At 47.9% G+C, this 20,435-nt stretch overlaps 1 protein-coding gene across 4 annotated transcripts in view; it reads right to left on the bottom strand.

Annotated features, from left to right (window-relative positions):
* Positions 1–20,435, bottom strand: part of CTNNA1 (catenin alpha 1) — a 315,972-nt gene that overhangs the window by 171,551 nt on the left and 123,986 nt on the right. Inside the window, exon 1 of one of the 4 annotated variants that reach the window (XM_021940203.2) lies at positions 4,855–4,954. The exons of 1 other annotated variant lie outside the window; for it this stretch is intronic. The gene's annotated coding sequence lies outside the window, so the exon portion shown is untranslated. Of the gene's footprint in view, positions 1–4,205; positions 4,333–4,854; positions 4,955–20,435 lie in introns of those variants that run through there. 2 more of the 4 variants (XM_021940206.2, XM_021940207.1) reach the window with 2 other exon arrangements.

Raw genomic sequence — 20,435 nt, 5'->3', positions numbered from 1 at the left:
TGTTTCTACTAAAAATATAAAAAGTTAGCCAGGTGTGGTGGTGGACGCCTGTAGTCCCAGCTACTCAGGAGGCTGAGGCAGGAGAATGGCATGAACCCAGGAGGCGTAGGTTGCAGTGAGCTGAGATCACGCCACTACACTCCAGCCTGGGTGACAGAGCGAGACTCCATCTCAAAAATAAATAAATAAATAAATAAATAAATAAATAAATAAATAAAATTGAAATACAAAATTAGCCAGGTGTGGTGGCACACACCTGTAATCCCAGCCACTTGGGAGGCTAAGGCAGGAGAATCACCTGAACCTAGGAGACAGAGGTTGCAGTGAGCCGACATCAAGCCATTGCACTCTAGCCTGGGCAACAACAGCGAAACTCCATCTCAAAAAAAAAAAAAAAAAAAGAAATAGGAGAAAAAAGTAATATATTACATATAAGCTGAGGACTGCACGGAGAAGATTTCATCAGTGATTAGATCTGGGTAGAAAGGAAGAAGAATGGGCTGTAGATGGTTCTCAATTTGCCCAAATTTGGTATTTGAGGCCCTCCACAATCTGACTGTTGCCTCACCCGTCATCATTCCATCCACAAGCTAGACTCCAAGCAGAAAAGACTTTTTCCTCCTTCACTCAACAAACATCTAACTTGCCTTCCATGCCAGGTATTAAGCACCAAGACAAGGACTAAGGCCATCATCAGTTCCTGCCTTCAAGGAGTTTACAAGGCTCCTTTCCTAGCAGTAAAGGTAAACAGGTACATCAATAATAAGGTACAGCGTGATGTAATGCACCACCCAGTGCTAAGAAATTTGCTACCAGGAACGAAAGTGCTGAGTCTTAAGATATGACTAAAAGCTCATCATGAAAGGTTATGTTGAGAGAGTAGAAGGGAACCACTGATGAAACAACTTTACTCTAGGCCCCCAACATCCAGTCCATTTTTTTTTTTCTGAGTCAGGGTCTCACTGTGTTGCCCAGGCTGGAGTGCAGGGGCATGATCATAGTTCACAGCAGCCTTGAATTGTTTTTAAATACTGTATGCCTCAGCGGCATTACATACATTCACCATCCATTTCCAGAACTTTTTTCATCTTCCCAAACTGAACTCTGTACCCGTAACAATAGCTCCCTATTCCCCTTCACCCGGCCCCTAGCAACCACCATTCTATTTTCTTTCTTTTTCCTTCCTTCCTCCCTCCCTTCCTCCCTTTTTTTCTTTTCTTTGAGACAGGGTCTCACTCTGTCACCCAGGCTGCATGTGACATGATCAGAGCTCACTGCAACCTCCCAAGCTCAAGCAATGAATCCTCCCACCTCAGCCTCCTGAGTAGCTGGGACTACAGAGCATGTCACCATGTCTGGTTGATTTTCTTTTTTTTTTTTTTTAGAGGTGGGGTCTCATTAAGTTGCTCAGGCTGTTCTTGAACTCCTAGCTTCAAGTGATCCTCCCAACTCAGCCTCCCCACAAAAAAAAAAAACACACACACACACAGGATTACAGGCATGAGCCACCCTGTCCAGCCCCAATCCATATTTAAGTCCTGTCTCATTTCTCCAAAATACAGCTCCCTTCATCCCTACCACCTTGAATTCCATCATCTTCCTAGCTCAACTCTCTGCTTCCACATGCACACAGACAAGCCTTCTCCAAGCACGAGCAGGAGTCTTAAAAAAGAAATCAGAACATGAAACTCCCTACAATGGCTTCTTACACCTCTAGAATAAAACCCCAACATGGCCTCTGCCTTCTCTGGCAATCTCACATGAGGTATTCTCCCCACCCAAAAAGTACCCAAGCTGCACAAGTCTTCTCTCAAGTCTCTAAACACATGGAGCCTTTCCTGTCTCAGGACCTTTACAAATGCAGAGCGCCCTGTACCTTCTCTCCATATCCTCATCAGCATACACCACCACCCCCAACAATCAGGGCTGTCTGTCATGCCCCACAGTGAGTTACTTTCTCAAAGAAACGCACCCGCCGGGTGCGGTGGCTCACACCTGTAATCCCAGCACTATGGGAGGCTCAGGCAGGTGGATCACCTGAGGTCAGGAGTTAGAGACCAGCCCGACCAATATGATGAAACCCCATCTCTGTTAAAAAAAAAAAATCAGGCTGGGCATGGTGGCTCAAGCCTGTAATCTCAGCACTTTGGGAGGCTGAGGTGGGTGGATCACGAGGTCAGGAGTTTGAGACCAGCCTGGCCAACATGATGAAACCCTATCTCTACTAAAAATACAAAAAAAGTAGGCGGGCATGTTGGCGCGCACCTGTAATCCCAGTTCCCTGAGGTTGAGGCAGGAGAGTCCCTTGAACCCAGGAGGCGGAGGTTGCAGTGAGCCGAGATTATGCCACTGCACTCCAGCCTGGAGGACAGAGCGAGACTGTCTCGAAATAAACAAATAAATAAACTGGGCGTGGTAGCTTGCACCTGTAATCCCAGCTACTCCGGAGGCTGAGACAGGAGAACCGCTTGAATCCCCAGGAGTTGGAGTTTGCAGTGAACTGGGATCACCTCACTGAACCCCAACCTGGGCAACAGAGAGAGACTCCATCAAAAAAAAAAAAAAAAAGGGAAATCCCAAAACCCAGGCAGGGCAGTTACCCTGGATCTCCACATCTGGTTCATGTCTCCAGAAGAGACAGGAATCCCACTTTGGACACCTTGAGTTTGAGAAGCCTGGGACACCCAAAGAGCTTCCCAATGCACAGGTGACCATGTGGGTCAGGAGACACATCTGCACTCAAAATAAAGGCTTGGACTTTTAGCACATAAGGCTGCTTACAGAAGAGACTGCACAGAGCAGTGATTCTCATCTTGGAGGAGGAGGGTACCTCTCATCTCTAAGTCACTATATGAAATGAGGTCATCACTGATGGGAGTGAAGGTGATGCCACATCAGTGGTGTGGAGGACAAAGATACTTTGGGTATGACAGGAAAGAGTGAGGGCGAGGAAAAGAAAGAAACTGAGATGAGCCAAAAGGAAAAGAAAGCCAAGAGAGTGATATCACAATTCCCCAAACACCTATGCCCTTTTACCCATCTCATGACTTTGTCCCTTCACTTAAAAAAAACTTGACTCACGTTTCATCCTGATCAAATGCCACCACCTCCTGGAAGCCTTTCTGGACTTATCCAAATAAAACTTATTAGCCCCATCTCCGTGCCTCCACAAGTTTCTTTCGCTGTTAGTATTAGGTAAGATTCGACTCAGACAATAGTTTCATTAGTACTGTTATGGCACTTACTGCAGTCCGCTTTGTACTACACCTGGGGTGTGTATCTCCCCTATTACACTGTGAGCTCTTAAGTGGATTAAAAAATTATTCTTTAACTGAATAAAAATCCAGATGGGGCCAGGCACCCTGGCTTAGGCCTGTAATCACAACACTTTGGGAGGCCGAGGCAGGAGGACCACTTGAGCCCAGGAGTTCCAGACCAGCTCAGGCAAGACGGGAGGACCCCATCTCTACCAAAAATACAAAAATCAGACGGGTGTGGTGGCATGTGCCTGTAGTACCAGATACTTGGGAAGCTGAGGTGGGGGGATCACTTGAGCCCAGGAGATAGAGGCTGCGGTGAGCTGTGATCGCGCACCAGCCGGGGCGACCCTGTCTTTAAAAAAAATGTTTGTTCAGAAGTCCAGATGGGTAAATAATTAGGCAGAAACTATGGATAATTCCTACACTCATTTTTCATTCTTCCTGTAAAACAAAATAACACATCCTAATTAATTCGATTTGCAAATTCCGTTCCTTAAACACCCACCTGTCCAGTATTTTAAAGTCACTGCTAACTAAACACAAATATCCGCTCCACAAAATGCCTATCCTGTCCTAACAATGATGTAAGCATTTCCTTCATCATAAATATAGAATACCCCGAATTTAGTCGTAGACTTAACATATCTCGCTCTTTTCGAAATAATTGTAAACTCTGCACAAAACACATACACCAAAAAAATATGACCAAGATGCAGGAGGACGTAAGAGGGAGTCAACCCTGGAATTGTGCCAACCGCCGCCTGCATTACTGAGAAGCCACTGCTGCCAAGCAAAGGTCAGGCATTCATTCAGGCAACATTTTTTCCAACAAGTGCTTCACACTCGCACGCACACACACGCTCCTTTAAAAGTCAACAACAATTTAAAAAAAAAATCTCTAATGCCACTCTTGAAAACTAGGGCTGAAAGCGAAGTGCGTCCAACCGACAAGAAGTCCAGGAAAGCTGAGTAATCCCCGAGTCCAGGTGGACGGTCACGCCAAAAGTCCACACGGGTGTGGCGCGCCTAACGCGAAGCTCTATGGGAGAAGCCCGGGTTCCAGCCTCCGGGTTCGCCGCGCCCGCGTCCCCGTCGCCCCACCGGGAAGTCTCGGCGGCCGGGAAGGGGGAGGGAGCAGGGACGCCTCGGAGCCGGACGACAATCAATTCCCCGGAAAGCGGCTCCCAGACGCGCCGCCCCAGGGAAGGAAGGCGGCTAAGGGGCCCGGCGGGGGCTGCCGCGCGCGCCGAGGCCGCGGCAACAAAGTTTAGAAACCGCGAGAAAACTTTTCCAAGAGGAAAAGCAGAGGCGGCGCGGGGCCTGTAGTCTCTCCCCAGCCGCGGCGGCCCCCTGACTTCCCGAGCGCTGGGAAGCGCCGGCCGTACCCGCCCGGGCCCCAGAGTCGGGCCCCGCGGGGGAAGGGGCCGCCGGCCCTACGCGGGTCCCACGCCCGCCCGGAGTCCAATTCCTGGCGACGTCGCCAAAGAGACCGCGCCCCGCCAGCGTGCCGCTCGCAGGGCCCCAGCAGGACGGCCAGCCCAAGGACTTTCTCGGCCCGGCGGGGCCGCGCCCGCGACGAGGTAGCCAGAGTTACCTGCGGCGAGCGGGTGAGCGTAAATTCAGAGGCCGAAATGACGGCCTGCTTTGTCTCCTCCAGTCGTAGGAGAATGAGCCGCCCGCGCCCGCCCCCGGCCACCCGCCCGCGGCCCCGCCCCGCCCGCGGCCCCGCGCGCCCGGCTGGCCCGCCGCCCTTCCTGGCACCTCCCTCCGGCTCGCTCTTCCCGGCGCCTCCCGCCGCCGCCCCGCCCGTTCTTCCCGGCCGTTCCGGCCTCTGCTTTTGGGGAAAAGGAAGGTCCCCACCGCGAAGAGAGTCTGGCAACGCCGGGCTGGGACCCCCGAGGGACCTCTTCCTCCCCACCGCCCACCTCAGAATTCCTTCCTCCCCGGCCCCTAGTGGGAGCTTAGGCCCGGAGTGACCCCCCCCACCCCGAGAGGGAGGAGGAGCGGTGACTCCTGGAACAGCCCGCGGGCGGGGAGGGCTGCTGGAGGGCAGGTGAGTCAAGGCTCCGCGCACAGGTGAGGCTCGGGGCGCGGCCTCGCGCGGGCCCCCACCCCGGTGGAATCCCAGAGACGCGACGTGGGGTCCTGGGCACCCTCCCCTCAAGAGTGTCACAGGTGTCCCGGAGTCACAGGCTCCTGGAAGAGTGATCTCGGCCCACTACCTGGCTTTAAGAAGGAGAAGCAGAGGCTGAGGAAAGGCCCCACAGCTTCGGGACAGAGTGGAACTAGAATCTGACTCTCAGGACCTTTCATAATGTAAGGTGGAAGCGCCCCCAGAATTCACCTAACCCGTCCCCTCACTCCACAGATGGGGACACCCGAAGCCCTCTTGATCAAGAACTTTTTTTTTTTTTTTTTTTAAAGATGGAGTCTCCCTCTATGGCCCAGGCTGGAGTGCATTGTCGGGATCACGGCTCACTGCAGCCTCAAATCCCTGGACAACCAACCCTCCCACCTCAGCCTCCGGAGTAGCTGGAACTACAGACACAGAGCCTCACTATGTTGCCAGGCTGGTCTCAAACTCATGGGCTCAAGAGATCCTCCTCAGCCTCCCAAAGTGCTGGGATTACAGGTGTGAGCCACCTTGCCGGGAGGACATTTACCACAGCAGCTGTCCCTTTTTGGGCTTGTTCCTGTCCGGCCCCCAGCTCGTCCTCCCTCCCAGCTCGTCGTCCTCTATCAACAAACTTGAGGGACCTGACTTCTATCTCTATTCCTCTGGTCATTTAGGGAATTTTACTCTCACGCTTTCTTATCTTCATGGTAAATACTACAAAAACAAAACAATTACAAAGCAAACAACACATACAAAAAAAAATACTACACACTCACTATCAGCCTGGTATAGAAAACCCTAGTGATGTTTCCCCTGCTCGCGGGATGATGAACAAGATGGATTTCAGTATTGGCCTATAAACCTGAAATAATGCAAGACAACAATGTCCACTGCTGGCCTTATGCTGAACAGAGAGCAGGGTGCTAGGGAGACCTGCCCTCACTGTGTTTACCCTCTACTCCTCACATCGCCCTCTCCCCCAAGGGAATGTAAACTTCTGGAAGGCAGGAGCTGTATCTCTTACAGCACCCAGCACATCGCCCATCCCCTAGGGAGTGCCCAGTGAACATCTGTGGGTGAATGTGCCCACTGTAATTCAAAGTACTGTGGGCCTGTGCTAGTTAAGAGATGCTGACAAAGGGCAGTAGGACCATGAAGTGGGGAGAGAACAACCTTTAAGAAAAAGAGATGGGCACAGTGGCTCACGCAAGTAATCCCAGCACTTTGGGAGGCCAAGGTGGGTGGATCACGTGAGCTCAGGAGCCCAGCCTGGGCAACATGACAACCCCGTCTCTACAAAACAATACAAAACATAGCTGGATGTAGTGGCACCACCTCTAGTCCCAGCTACTTAGGAGGCTGAGGTGGGAGGATCGCTTGGGCCTGGGAGTCCAAGGCTGCAGTGAACCATGATTGCACCACTACACTCCAGCCTGGGCAACACAGTGAGACTCTGTCTCAAAAAGAAGAAGAAAAAGGCAAACCCTGACAAGGTCATTCTTGTCCAACTACACCTGTCCCGTTTCTGGCTGCAGGGTCTTTGTTCCTGTAGTCCCCTCTGCCTAGAGTTGCTTTGGCGTCCCTCTACTTCAGCTGGCTAACTCAGAACATAATTGATATACTTTGGATATTTTTCCCATCCAAATCTCACATTGAAATGTAATCCCCAGTGTTGGAGGTGGGGCTGGTGGGAGGTTTTTTGGGTCATAGAGGAGGATCCTTCATGGCATGGTGCTGTCCTCCCAGTACTAAGGGAATTCTCATGAAATGTAGTTGTTTTAAAGTGTAGCACCGGCCAGGCACGGTGGCTCACACCTGTAATCCCAACACTTTGAGAAGCCAAGGCGGGCGGATAGCTTGAGCCCAGAAGTTTGAGACCAGCCTGGGCAACATGGTGAGAACCCATCTCTACAAAAAAATACAAAAAAATTAGCCAGGTAGGCTGGCTCACGCCTATAATCCCAGCACTTTGGGAGGCCAAGATGGGCAGATCACCTGAGGTCAGGAGTTCAAGACCAGTCTGGGCAACATGGTGAAACCCCATCTCTACTAAAACTACAAAATTAGCAGGGTATGGTGGTGTACACCTGTAATCCCAGCTACTCGGGAGGCTGAGGCAGGAGAATCATTTGAACCTGGGAGGCAGAGGTGGAGCCGAGATCATGCCATTGCACTCCAACCTGGGCAACAAAAGCAAAACTCTGTCTCAAAAAAAAAAAAAGCCAGGCATGGTGGTGTGTGCCTGTAGTCCCAGCTACTTGGGGGGCTCAGGTGGCAAGACCACCTGAGCCTGGGGAGGTTGAGGCTGCAGTGAGCCTTGATTGTGCCACTACACTCCAGCCTGGGCAACAGAGTGAGACCCTGTCTCAAAAACAAAAAGGTGTGGCACCTCAGCCCCCTCCTGCTCCTGCTTTCAGCATGTAATGTGCCTGCTCCAGCTTCACCTTCCACCATGAGTAAAAGCTCCCTGAGTCCTCTCCAGAAAGCAGAGCAGATGCCCAGGCCTTGCTTATACATCCTGCAGAACCATGAGCCAATTAAACATTTTTTTCTTTTTTCTTTTCTTTTCTTTTTTTTGGGGGGGGGGGTGTGTGTGTGAAAGAGAGAGAGAGAGATGGAGTTTCGCTTTTGTCACCCAGGCTGGAGTGCAGTGGTGCGATCTTGGCTCACCGCAACCTCTACCTCCTGGATTCAAACGATTCTCCTGCCTCAGCCTCCCGAGTAGCTGGGATTACAGGTGCACACCACCATGCCCAGCTAATTTTTGTATTTTCGGTAGAGACAGAGTTTTACCATGTTGGCCAGGCTGGTCTCGAACTCCTAACCTCAGGTGATCCGCCTGCCTCGGCCTCCCAAAGTGCTGGGATACAGGCATAAGCCACGGCACCCAGCCTGTTTTTTCTTTATAAATTACACAGTCTCAGGTATTTCTTTTTAGCAATGCAAGAACAGCCTAACACAATAGTAATCAGTCAATAAATATTTGGATGAAATAACAAGAGACAGAGTTAAAGGATTATGCTCCATAACTTTGTATATTCATCACTTCACTCGGGACAAGATTCTTAATTTTTAAAGCCCCTTGTTCAAAAATTATTAACCATTTTAAGACAGCAACAGCAGAGTATTAAACCAAGCATGGGATCTTCCTTTATTTTTTTATTTTATTTTATTTATTTATTTTTATTTTATTTTATTTTTTTTTGATACGGAGTCTTGCTCTGTCACCAGGATGGAGTGCAGTGGCGCAATCTTGGCTCACTACAACCTCCGCCTCCTGGGTTCAAGCGATTCTCCTGCCTCAGCTGACTACAGGCATGCGCCACCATGCCCAGCTAATTTTTGTATTTTTAGTAGAGATGGGGTTTCAGCATGTTGGCCAGGATGGTCTCAATCTCTTGACCTCATGATCTGCCCGCCTCAGCCTCCCAAAGTGCTGGGATTATAGGTGTGAGCCACCGTGACCGACCAGCATGGGATCTCTCTAAGCATGGGACCCTGAAGATGAATTTGCAGGGTTTGTTTTGGGAAAAGAAGGGTAAGGTGACAGAAAGAATATGAGAGATTTGCAGTGTGCCTAAAGAGAGTCAGTTTCTTACTCCTGAGAAATCGTGAAAAGCTTACCAGGGAAGCCTGGAGCATTCTCTATATCCCAGGCACTTGCTGTGTGCTGAGGAAGTGAATAAAAACTGAAACTGACTTGATCCCTGTTTTCACACCACTTATAAAGTGTAATAATGAAGACGGGTATTAAAACAAGCAAGCTGACCAGGCCCAGCACTCTGGGAGGCGGAGGCAGAGGATCCTTTGCCCTCAGGAGTTGGAGACCAACCTGCACGACATGGCAAAACCCTGTCTCTACATAGGATACAGAAATTAGCTGGGTGTGGTGACACACACCTGTAGTCCCAGCTATGTGGAGAGGGCTGAGGTGGGAGGATCACTTGAACCAGGGAGGTGGAGGTTGCTGTGAGCTGAGATTGCACCACTGCACTCCAGCCTGAGCAACAGATTGAGACCCTGTGTCAAAACACACACACACACACACACACACACACACACACACACACACAGACATGCAAACCAGGAAACAAGAAAGGCAAGTGTGAAGATAGGAGAGAGATACATGTAGGTTTGGGGGTAAATTAACTACTCTGGGATTCGGAGACCTGAGAAGTGACCTTTATGTGGTGACCCACCTCCAGTCTGGCTTTAGCATTTGCCTTTCTACCAAAACTGCTTTTATCAAGGTCCCTGACGGCCTCCACGTTGCAAAATCCAATGGTCAGTCTCCTTCCTCAGTTGACTTGTACAATCAGCAGCATTTGGTCGCTCTCCTCCTTGAAACACTTTCCTCACTGGGCCTCCAGGGCACAAGGCTTTCCTGATTTTCCTCCAGCCTTCCTGGCTAAGCTTCTTAGTCTCCATTGATGATGCCTTCTAATTCCTCCTAACCTCTAAATGTTAGAGCAGGGATTCTCCAAGTGTAGTCTGGACATCCCTGATAACTTTTCAGGGAGTAATGTGGTAAAAACTATTTTCACAATAATTCTAAAATATCATTTGCTTTTTTATGCTCATTCTCTCCTGGGTGTACAGTAGAGTATTCCACAGGCTACATAATGTATGATGTGGCATCACATGGAATGTGAAAGCACATATGACAATCCAGCTATCTTTTATTAAGTCACATAGAGATTTGTAAAAATGCAAAACAACAGTTCTCACTGAATTTTTCTTTTGTTTTAGAAAACATGGTTATTTTTTCTTTTTAAAAATGTTATTTAGGCTGGGCGCGGTGACTCACACCTGTAATCCCAGCACTTTGGGAGGCCGAGGCAGGCGGATCACGAGGTCAGGAGATTGAGACCATCCTGGCTAACATGGTGAAACACCGTCTCTGCTAAAAAATACAAAAAAAAAAATTAGCCGGGCGTGGTGGCGGGCTCCTGTAGTCCCAGCTACTCTGGAGGCTGAGGCAGGAGAATGGCGTGAACCCGGGAGGCGGAGCTTGCAGTGAGCCGAGATCGCACCACTGCACTCCAGCCTGGGCGACAAAGCGACCGTCTCAAAAAAATATATATATATATATTAATAACATATAATGGATTCGCTATTGTTATTTTTTAATGAAGTAATGAATATTTTGAAATTGTTTACTTTAATTTATAATGCGGGGTCTTGCTCTGTTGCCCAGGGTGGAGTGCAGTGGTGCTATCATAGCTCAGTGCAGCCTTGATCTCCTGGGTGCAAATAGTCCTTCCACCTCAGCCTCCCCAGTAGCTAGGACTACAGATACACACCACCACACGTAGCTAATTTTTAAATTTTTCTTTTGTAGAAACAGGAGTCTCACCCTGTTTACCAAGCTGGTTTTGAACTCCAAGCCTGAAGTGATCCTGCTGCCTCAGCCCCCCAAAGTGTTGAGATTACAGGTGTGAGCCACCCTGCCAGGCCTGTAGTAAATATTGATAGATAAAACTTTCATAAGCAAGAGTTCTTTGAGATCTTCAAATTTTTTAGAATGTAAAGGAGTCTTGAGATCAAAAAAGTTAAAAACTTTGGCTGGGTGCGGTGGCTCACGCCTGTAATCCCTAGCACTTTGGGAGGCAGAGGTGTGCAGATCACCAGAGGTCAGGAGTTCGAGACCAGACATGGTGAAACCCTGTCTCTACTAAAAATACAAAGTTAGCTGGGCATAGTGGTGCACACCTGTAGTCCCAGCTACTTGGGAGGCTGAGGCGGGAAAATCGCTTGAACCTGGTAGGCAGAGGTTGCAGTGAGCCAAGATCACGCCATTGCACCCCAGCCTGGGCGACAAGAGCAAAACTCTGTCTCAGAAAAAAAAAAAAAAAAAAATTAGCTCGGTGTGGTGGCACATGCCTATAATCCCAGCTACTCCAGAGGCTGAGGTAGGAGAATCACTTGAACCCTGGAGGCAGAGGTTGCAGTGCACTCCAGCCTGAAGTTAAAAACTTCTATTAAAGTGTCCCAGGACTCTGTCCTTGGACTTCTTTTTCTACTAATAGCTGCCATTATCCCATTGATGCCAGTCTTTTGACTTGAAATATGCTGACGACTTCTGGTATATATCCCTAACCTGAACCTTTCCCCTGAATTTGCAACTCACTTATGCAGCTTCCTACTTGATGTTTCCACTTAGATAGCCAATAGGCATCTAGGCATCTCAAACTTTATTTTCTTTTTGAGCCAGGGTCTCACTCCATCACCTAGGTTAGAATACAGTGGTTCGATCATAGCTCAATAAAGCCTTGATCTCCCAGACTCAAATGATCCTCAGCCTCCCAAGTAGCTGGGACTACAGGTATGTGCCGCCACACACAGCATTTTTTTTTTCTTCTTAGTGGAGCTATGTTCCCCAGGCAGGTCTCAAACTCCTGAGTTCAAGTGATCCTCCTGCCTTGGCATTCCAAAGGATTACAGGAATTACATGGCATAAGCCACCATGCCCAGCCATCGAACTTTATATGTCTATATGTCCAAAACTGATTTCCTAATACCTCTGTCCAAACCTGCTTATCCCATAAGTTTTCATAATTTCCTTAGATGGCAACTCCATCCTCTCATTTTGGCCATGGCTGAGGCCAGAAACCTTGGCATTATCCTTGGCTATTTTCTTTCTCGCACACATTTCAAATCTGATTCCTTAGACCCTGTACTTCTGCCTTCAAAACAGATTCAGAACCTACTTTTTTTTTTCTTTTTTGAGACAGAGTCTTACTCTGTTGCCCAGACTGGAGTGCAGTGGCGCGATCTCGGCTCACTGCAACCTCTGCCTCCCAGGTTCAAGCAATTCTCCCGCCTCAACCTCCCGAGTAGCTGGGATTACAGGTGACCGCCACCACACCCAGCAATTTTTGTATTTTTTTTTAGTAGAGACGGGGTTTCGCTGTGTTGGCCAGGCTGGTCTCCTGGACTCCTAACCTCAAGTGATCCACCCACCTCGGCAAGTGCTGGGATTACAGGCATGAGCCAACGCACCAGGCCCAGAAGCCACTAACTTTTTACTGTCACCATTGTTACCATCCTGAATCAAGCCACCATCATCTCTTAGCCTCAATTTTGCCAGGGGAGCCCCCAACTTGTCTCCCTACTTCTGCACTTGCCTCCCTCAGTCTAGTTTCAGTTCAGCAGCCTGAGTGATCTTGTTAGAAAGTAAGTCCAAGTGGCCAGGCATGGTGGCTCTTGCGTGTAATCCCAGCACTTTGGAAGGCTGAGGCGGGTGGATCAGGAGATCGAGACCATCCATCCTGGCTAACATGGTGAAACCCCGTCTCTACTAAAACACAAAAAATTAGCCGGGCGTGGTAACAGGCACCTGTAGTCCCAGCTACTTGGGAGGCTAAGGCAGGAGAATGGCATGAACCAGGGAGGCAGAGCTTGCAGTGAGCCAAGATCGCGCCACTGCACTCCAGCCTGAGCAACAGAGCAAGACTCCGTCTAAAAAAAAAAAAAAAAAAGTCCAAGCATGTCACTCCTGTTCCACCCAAACCCTCCAGTGGCTCCCATCTCCCTCAAAGTACAGAGTGAGGTCCTTATAAGGGCCTCACCTGCCCCCATACTCTTCTCTGACACAGTGTCCTCTTTGCTATTCCTGGAACACATCAAGTAGGGGCTCTTGCCTTAGGGTGTTTGCTTTCATGCCTGCAATGCTCTCCTCCAAATAGCTGCCTGACTCGCTCCCTCACCTCTGCCAGGCACCTTCTCAGTGAGGCTTCCGCTTGGCCACCTTATTCAAAATTGCAACCCCTTTCTCAACATCCCACCCCCCTCTTCCTTGTTCAGTTTTCTCCTTAGCTTATATCACCTTCTGATATATAAAATCATGTTTTAAAAATACGTATTTTCATACATATTTAAAATTTAAAATAATGTCATATATGGTATATAATTTATGTGTAATTTATTGCTTTTCTTCTGTCTTATTCCTATTAGAATTTCAGCCACACAAGGGCTAGAGTTTTTGTCTATTTTGTTCAGTGCTGTATCCCTGGTGCCTAGAATAGCGCTTGGCACAATGTTAACAAGGTAGATGGGGAGGGAAGGAAATAACTTGATTTTAGACCAAGGGAACAAGGAAGGTTGAAGGCCCTGAGTCCCATCTAGGAAAAACTTTCTGTGATTTGGGAGCTGCTGAGGTGGATAGAGGCCAGACTTGGGAGGGCTTGGTGAGAGTTTAGACTTGACTGTTAGGGGAATGGAGAGCCACAAAGGATTCTAAACAAAGAGATGACAGGATCATATTTTGTTTTTTTAAAAAAAAATCACTTTGGAGGCCAGGCGCGGTGGCTCAAGCCTGTAATCCCAGCACTTTGGGAGGCCGAGGCGGGTGGATCACGAGGTCAGGAGATCGAGACCATCCTGGCTAACATGGTGAAACCCCGTCTCTACTAAAAATACAAAAAACTAGCCGGGCGTGGTGGCGGGCGCCTGTAGTCCCAGCTACTCGGAGGCTGAGGCGGGAGAATGGCGTGAACCCGGGAGGTGGAGCTTGCAGTGAGCCGAGATCGCGCCACTGCACTCCAGCCTGGGCGACAGAGCGAGACTCCGTCTCAAAAAAAATAAATAAATAAAAAATAAAAAATAAAAAATAAAAAAAAATCACTTTGGAAGAAAAAGATAGTGAAGCAATGCATATAATATTGCATTTACGTTTGAATAGCATATACACATTCATCTTAATGCTCTTTTCTCATAGCAGCAGAGCCACTGAAAATGCACCACTCTATTCAGAACCCCCCTCAGAAATACTGAGTACATGTGGATACAAAGGAGAAAACCAAAGACACCAGAGCCTACTTGAGAGTGGAGGGTGGGAGAAGTGTGAGGATCGAAAAACTACCTATGCTGTACTATGCTTATTACCTGGGTGACAAAATAATCTTTACACCAAACCCCCATGACATGCAATTAATTTATCCATGCAACAAACCTGCACATGTACCCCTGAACCAAAAATAAAAGTTGGAAAGTAAAGGAAAAAAAAAAAAAAAAAGCTCTAGTGCTTCCCATCTCAGTCTGAATAAAATCTATATGATCTCGTCCAGTCATCTCAGGCCCATCTTTGGCTTTTTCTCTCTGTCTTTCCATTGAAGCCCACATTGGGGTCTAGACATTCCTGTAAGGCATCAAGCACTCTCGGACCTCAGGGCCTTTACATTTCCTGTTCTCTCTGCTTGGAATGGTCTTCTCTCTGATAACCTTTATCACTCCATCACTTCACCCAGATCTCTACCCAAATGTCATGTTGTCCAACAGGCTTTCCCCTGTCCACTCTGTAAAACAGCACCAGCAGCCAGGCGCAGAGGCTCATGCTTATAATCCCAGCACTACGGAAGGCCAAAGTGGGAGAATCACTTGAGCTCAAGAGTTTGAGACCAGCCTGAGCAACATAGCAAGAAATTGTCTCTACGAAAAATTTAAGAATTAGCTAAGTGTGATGGCATACACTTGTAGTCCCAGCTACACGGGAGGCTGAGGCAGGAGGATCACTTGAGCACAGAAGGTCAAGGCTGCAGTGAGCTATGATTGCACTACTGCACTCCAGCCTGGGCGACAGAGTGAGAGCCTGTCTCAAAATTTAAAGAAATAAATTAGCACCAGACCCGTTTCCCTTTCCTCCTCCCCATTTTATTCCCTTACCCTAATGTACTTCAGAGCACTTACAACCACCTAAAGCAGGGGTCCCCAAACCCTAGGCAATAGACTGGTACAGGTCTGTGGCCTGCTAGGAACCAGGCTGCCCAGCAGGAGGTGAGCAGCAAGTGAGGGAGCATTAAGGCCTGAGCTCCACCTCCTGCCAGATCACAGCGGTATTAGATGTTCATAGAAGCATGAACCCTATTGTGAATTGCACATGCAAGGGATCTAGGTTGTGCACTCCTTATGAGAATCTAATGCCTGTAATGCCTGATGATCTGAGATGGAACAGTTTCATCCCAAAACCATTCCCCCTACCCCACAAAACCAGTCCCGGTGCCAAAAAGGTTGGAAACTGCTGACCTAACACATTGTATGGTTATTTATTGTCTGTCTGCCCTCAATAAAATGTAAGATTCATTAAAGCAGATATTTTCTCTTCCGCTCACTGGTTTTGTTTTGTTTTTTGATATGGAGTCTTACTCTGTTACCCAGGCTGGAATGCAGTGGTGCAATCTCAGCTCACTGCAACCACCGCTGCCCGGGTTCAAGCGATTCTCTTGCCTCAACCTCCCGAGTAACTGGGATTACAGGCATGCAACACCACACCTGGCTAATTTTTGCTATTTTTCATAGACATGGGGTTTCACTGTGTTGGCCAGGCTGGTCTCAAACTCCTGACCTGAAGTGATCTGCCCACCTCGGCCTCCCAAAGTGCTGGGATTACAGATGTGAGCCACCATGCCCGGCCTCTACTCACTGTTACAACTCTAGCACCTAAAGCAGTGCCTGGCAGTTAACAGGAACTCAGTTGAATTAATGAGTAGTTAAGTCTGCGAGGATACACAGCAAATGTTACAGTAGTTACACGGAGGGAGGGGAGTAGAGTAGAGGAGGCTTTAGATCAGATTAGATGGTTTAGACTACATAGTGTAGTATATAGTATGTAAGTGTCATGGAGACGGAAAGAAGTGGATAGATTTGGGAGTTATGCAGAAGAAGAGAGAAGCCTAGGCCTTGCCGATGGATTGGATATGGAGTTTCTGGGGAAGGAGAAGTCAAGAATCATCTTCAGGTTTCTGATTTGATCAGTGAGGAAATAGTGGTGCCATTTACCCAGAGAGAGAGACAGCCCTGGAGGTAAAGCTTGTGGGGAAGTGGGTGGAGAGTCATGCAGACAGTTATTTTTGGTCATGCTTAGTTTCAGTGCCTACCAAACATATATGAGGAAATGTTCTATAGACAGGGAAATATCCAGACGTGAGCTCAGGAAAGACCCAGTGTGGAGAGAAAGATGTGGAAGTCACCTGCACTTAGAGAATGTGTACTAGGAAAACATGAAGGCCCAGACCCAACATTTGAAAGAGAAACCAAAACAGGAGACTGTGTTGCCCTCTGCAACCCCAGAGCCCTCCTTTTTTTTTCTTTTTTGTTTAAAATGCACCAATTCCTTTCCCGCATCAGGATCTTTCCATTTGTTGTACTCTCTACTTGGAAATCTCTGCCTTAACTCTTCACCACCCTGGCTCCATCTCATTCTCGAGGGCCAGTTTCTTTTTTTTTTTGAGACAGAGTCTTATTCTGTCACCCAGGCTGGAGTGCAGTAGCGCAATCTCAGTTCACTGTAAGCTCCGCCTCCCGGGTTCACGCCATTCTCCTGCCTCAGCCTCCCAAGTAGCTGGGACTACAGGTGCCCGCCACCATGCCCGGCTAATTTTTTGTATTTTTAGTAGAAATGAGGTTTCACAGTGTTAGCCAGAATGGTCTCAATCTCCCGACCTCGTTATCTGCCCACCTCAGCCTCCCAAAGTGCTGGGATTACAGGCGTGAGCCACCGCGCCCAGCCAAGCACCAACTTCTGTATCATCTGGTCAGAGAGGCCTTTCCTGACCACACTCCAAACACCCCAGTGTCTCTCTACCACATCACTGCATTTTTGTTCTTTATAGCACTTGTCCTGCTCTAGAATTGTCTTGTTTGCCTGCTGGCTAATCTTCTCTCTCCTCCAGTAGGAGGAACTCCATAAGGACAAGAACTTGTCTCATTTTTTCACTTCTCTGCTCCCATAATTTAACACAGGGCCTGAAACATAAAATGCACTTTAAAAATATTTGCTGAAAGAATATAGGCTATAGACATAGGAGAAAAACTAAGTGTCATTAAAATCAAGGACTTGGTCACTGATTTCAATTGATGGCATTTGGGTTGAAACTTCAGGTTTCAACTTACTTTAGGTTGCCAAACATAGTGCACATACGCATCAAATTTAAGGCTGTGCCAAGAATATTAAGGAAAAAACAAAACAAAAACCCTATCAAAGATCATTTTAGAAATTCTCTACATCATGAGGACTTTGTTATTATTTACCTACCTGTCATGATTGCTTCATTATCATGCTGGTAAATAGCTTCACAGTTTACAAAGCACTTTCCTGGATATTGTCTCATTTGAGGCACTCCAAATCCCTAAGCAAAGTACTCCATAACTGTTTTTCTGTTGTTTGTTTTTTGTTTTGTTTTGTTTTGTTTTTTGAGACAGAGTCTCACTCTGTTGCCCAGGCTGGAGTGCAATGATGCTATCTCAGCTCACTGCAACCTCCACCTCCAGGGTTCAAGCAATGCTCGTGCCTCAGGCTCCTGAGTTGCTGGGATTACAGGTGCGCGCCACCACACCCAGCTAATTTTTGTATTTTTAGTAGAGACGTGGTGTCGCCATGGCTAGTCTCAAATTCCCAACCTCAAGTGATCTGCCCTCCTCCACCTCCCAAAGTTCTGGGACTATAGGCGTGAGCCACCATGCCTGGCCACCACAAGTCTTTAATCCCAGCACTTTGGAAGGCCGAGGCTGGCGGATCACGAGGTCAGGAGACTGAGAGTATCCTGGCTAACAGGGTGAAACCCCGTCTCTACTAAAAATACAAAAAAATTAGCAGGCACCTGTAGTCCCAGCTACTAGGGAGGCGGAAGCAGGAGAATGGCGTGAACCTGGGAGGCGGAGTTTGCAGTGAGCCAAGATCGTGCCACTGCACTCCACCCTGGGTGACAGAGCAAGACTAAGAAAGAAAGAGGGAAAGAGAGAAGGAAGGAAGGGAGGGAGGGAGGAAAGAAGGGAGGGAGAAAGGGAAGGAAGGGAGGGAGGGAGGGAGGGAGAAAGAGAGAAAGAACCAAGGCCAGGTGCGATGGTTCATGCCTGTAATCCCAGCACTTTGGGAGGCGGCGGCAGGCAGATCACTTGAGGTCGGGAATTCCAGACCACCCTGGCTAACATGGTGAAAGCCTGTGTCTACTAAACAAACAAACAAAAATTAGCTGGGAGTGGTGGCGCACGCCTGTAGTCCTAGCTACTCAGGAGGCTGAGGCAGGAATCACTTGAACCTGGGAGGCAGAGGTTGTAGTGAGCCAGGATGGCACCACTGCACTCCCCCAGCCTGGGCAATAGAGGGGACCCCATCTCAAAAAACAAAAAAAGGCAGAACTAAAATGAGCAAAAATGTCAGAATGATGAAGACAAGAGCTGACTTGGCAGCTTTGTAATGAAGGTTGGAAAATCTTTACTTGTGGCCACGAAGTGATGAGCACCTCCTCCACCAATTAAGTTCCATAGAAAAGATTAAAGGGACTCGGCTTAGCCTGAGGAAAGCCAGCAAAAGGAGTTAGATTTGAACAAGAGTCAGTAAAAACAAAAGGTAAAACCAAAGTGTGGGCCACATCGGGGTTAGCCAATGCCTGATGGCCCTGGTTGCCTTTCAGTTTATTTTCAGATGAGTGGGAGGAAAGCAGGGGAGGCCTGCCCACCCTAGTTTTGTCTGTTGGTTTAGTTAACATCGGAGAATTTTCCTCATTTCTGTAGAGCCCAGTAATTCTCAACTCTGTCTGCACACAAGAATCACCTGGGGAGCTTTTTAAAAATACGATACTCAGGCACCACCCCCAGGACTCGAATTCAATTGTTCTTCAGTAGGAACTTAGCATTTAAAAAAATCTCCCTGGGTGATTCTCATGTGCAGCCAGAGTTGAGAATCACTGATACCTAATATAAGCTTGAGCAGAAAACAAAGTCATGTATACCTAAAACTTATTACTTCATTTGCTCATACAATAATAATTGTTTTAACACACTCAATGAGTAAAAATAATAACAGCTCATATTTACTAAGTCTTTGGTGTATGCCAGGCTCTGTGCTAAGTACTTCATATTTCATCCAAGCCTCTCAACAATCCTACAGTAGTTACTGTTGTATTCCTCATTCTATAAATGAGAAAACAGAGACTTAGGTCATACTAAGATTATGTGGCAGTGCTGGAGCCCAGATCTGCCACAATCCAGAACCACGCTCTTTTTTTGTCATTGTTGTTTTTTCAAGATGGAGTCTTACTGTGTCACCCAGGCTGAAGCGTGATCTCAGCTCACTGCAACCTCTACCTCCCGGGCTCATGCCATTCTCCTGCCTCAGCCTCCCGAGTAGCTGGGATTGCAGGTGCCTGCCACCACACCCAGCTAATTTTTGTATTTTAGTATAGACAGGGTTTCACCACATTGGCCAGGCTGGTCTTGAACTTCTAACCTTGTGATCCGCCTGCCTCGGCCTTTCAAAGTGCTGGAATTACAGATGTGAGCCACTGCGCCCGGCCCAAAACCACGCTCTTAACCACTCCCACTTAGCCTCTGAAATGTCAATGGCTTTTTAAAAATCTTTCTTGAAAAGCCACAGTCGGGCCGGGTATGGTGGCTCATGCCTGTAATCCCAGTACTTTGGGAGGCCGAGGCAGGTGGATCGCCTGAGGTCAGGAGTTCAAGACCAGCCTGACCAACATGGTGACACCCTATCTCTACTTAAAATACGAAAATTAGCCGGACATGGTGGCAGGCGCCTGTAATCCCAGCTAATCAGGAGGCTAAGGCAGGAGACCCGCTTGAACCCAGGAAGTGGAGGTTGCAGTGAGCAGAGATCATGCCACTGCATGCCATCTTGGGTGACAGAGTGAGACTCTGTCAAAAAAAAAAAAAAAGCCACATTCAAAATAGTTTTCCTGTCAAGATGATACCATAATGGAGGTGATTTAAATGCTTCATTGTTATGCTATGTATGTCTTGTCTTTTTGCACAGCTTCAAGTTGTCTGACAGGTGGGGCTGTTTGGGGAGGTCACAGGACCACGGCTTCACTTGCATCCCTTTCAGGCCTCTTCTAACAGAGGACACCATTGGCTTTACCCAGTGAGTTAAATTTTAAATCAAAAGAACCAAACTTAGGCCCTTGACACTTATGAAAGATGTGTAAGCTTCTCTTTATTCATGTTATTCATCTTCCCTGTAGAAACTAGCAAGATTTAGTTCTTAAAATCAGTCAGCAGTGGATGTTCATGATTCTTCCCTTTCTAATATGATCAAAGATGTGTAC

Source organism: Papio anubis, chromosome 5 (genome assembly GCF_008728515.1).
Source record: "Papio anubis isolate 15944 chromosome 5, Panubis1.0, whole genome shotgun sequence".
Lineage (NCBI taxonomy): Eukaryota > Metazoa > Chordata > Mammalia > Primates > Cercopithecidae > Papio > Papio anubis.
This window is presented reverse-complemented; position numbering and strand designations above follow the sequence as displayed.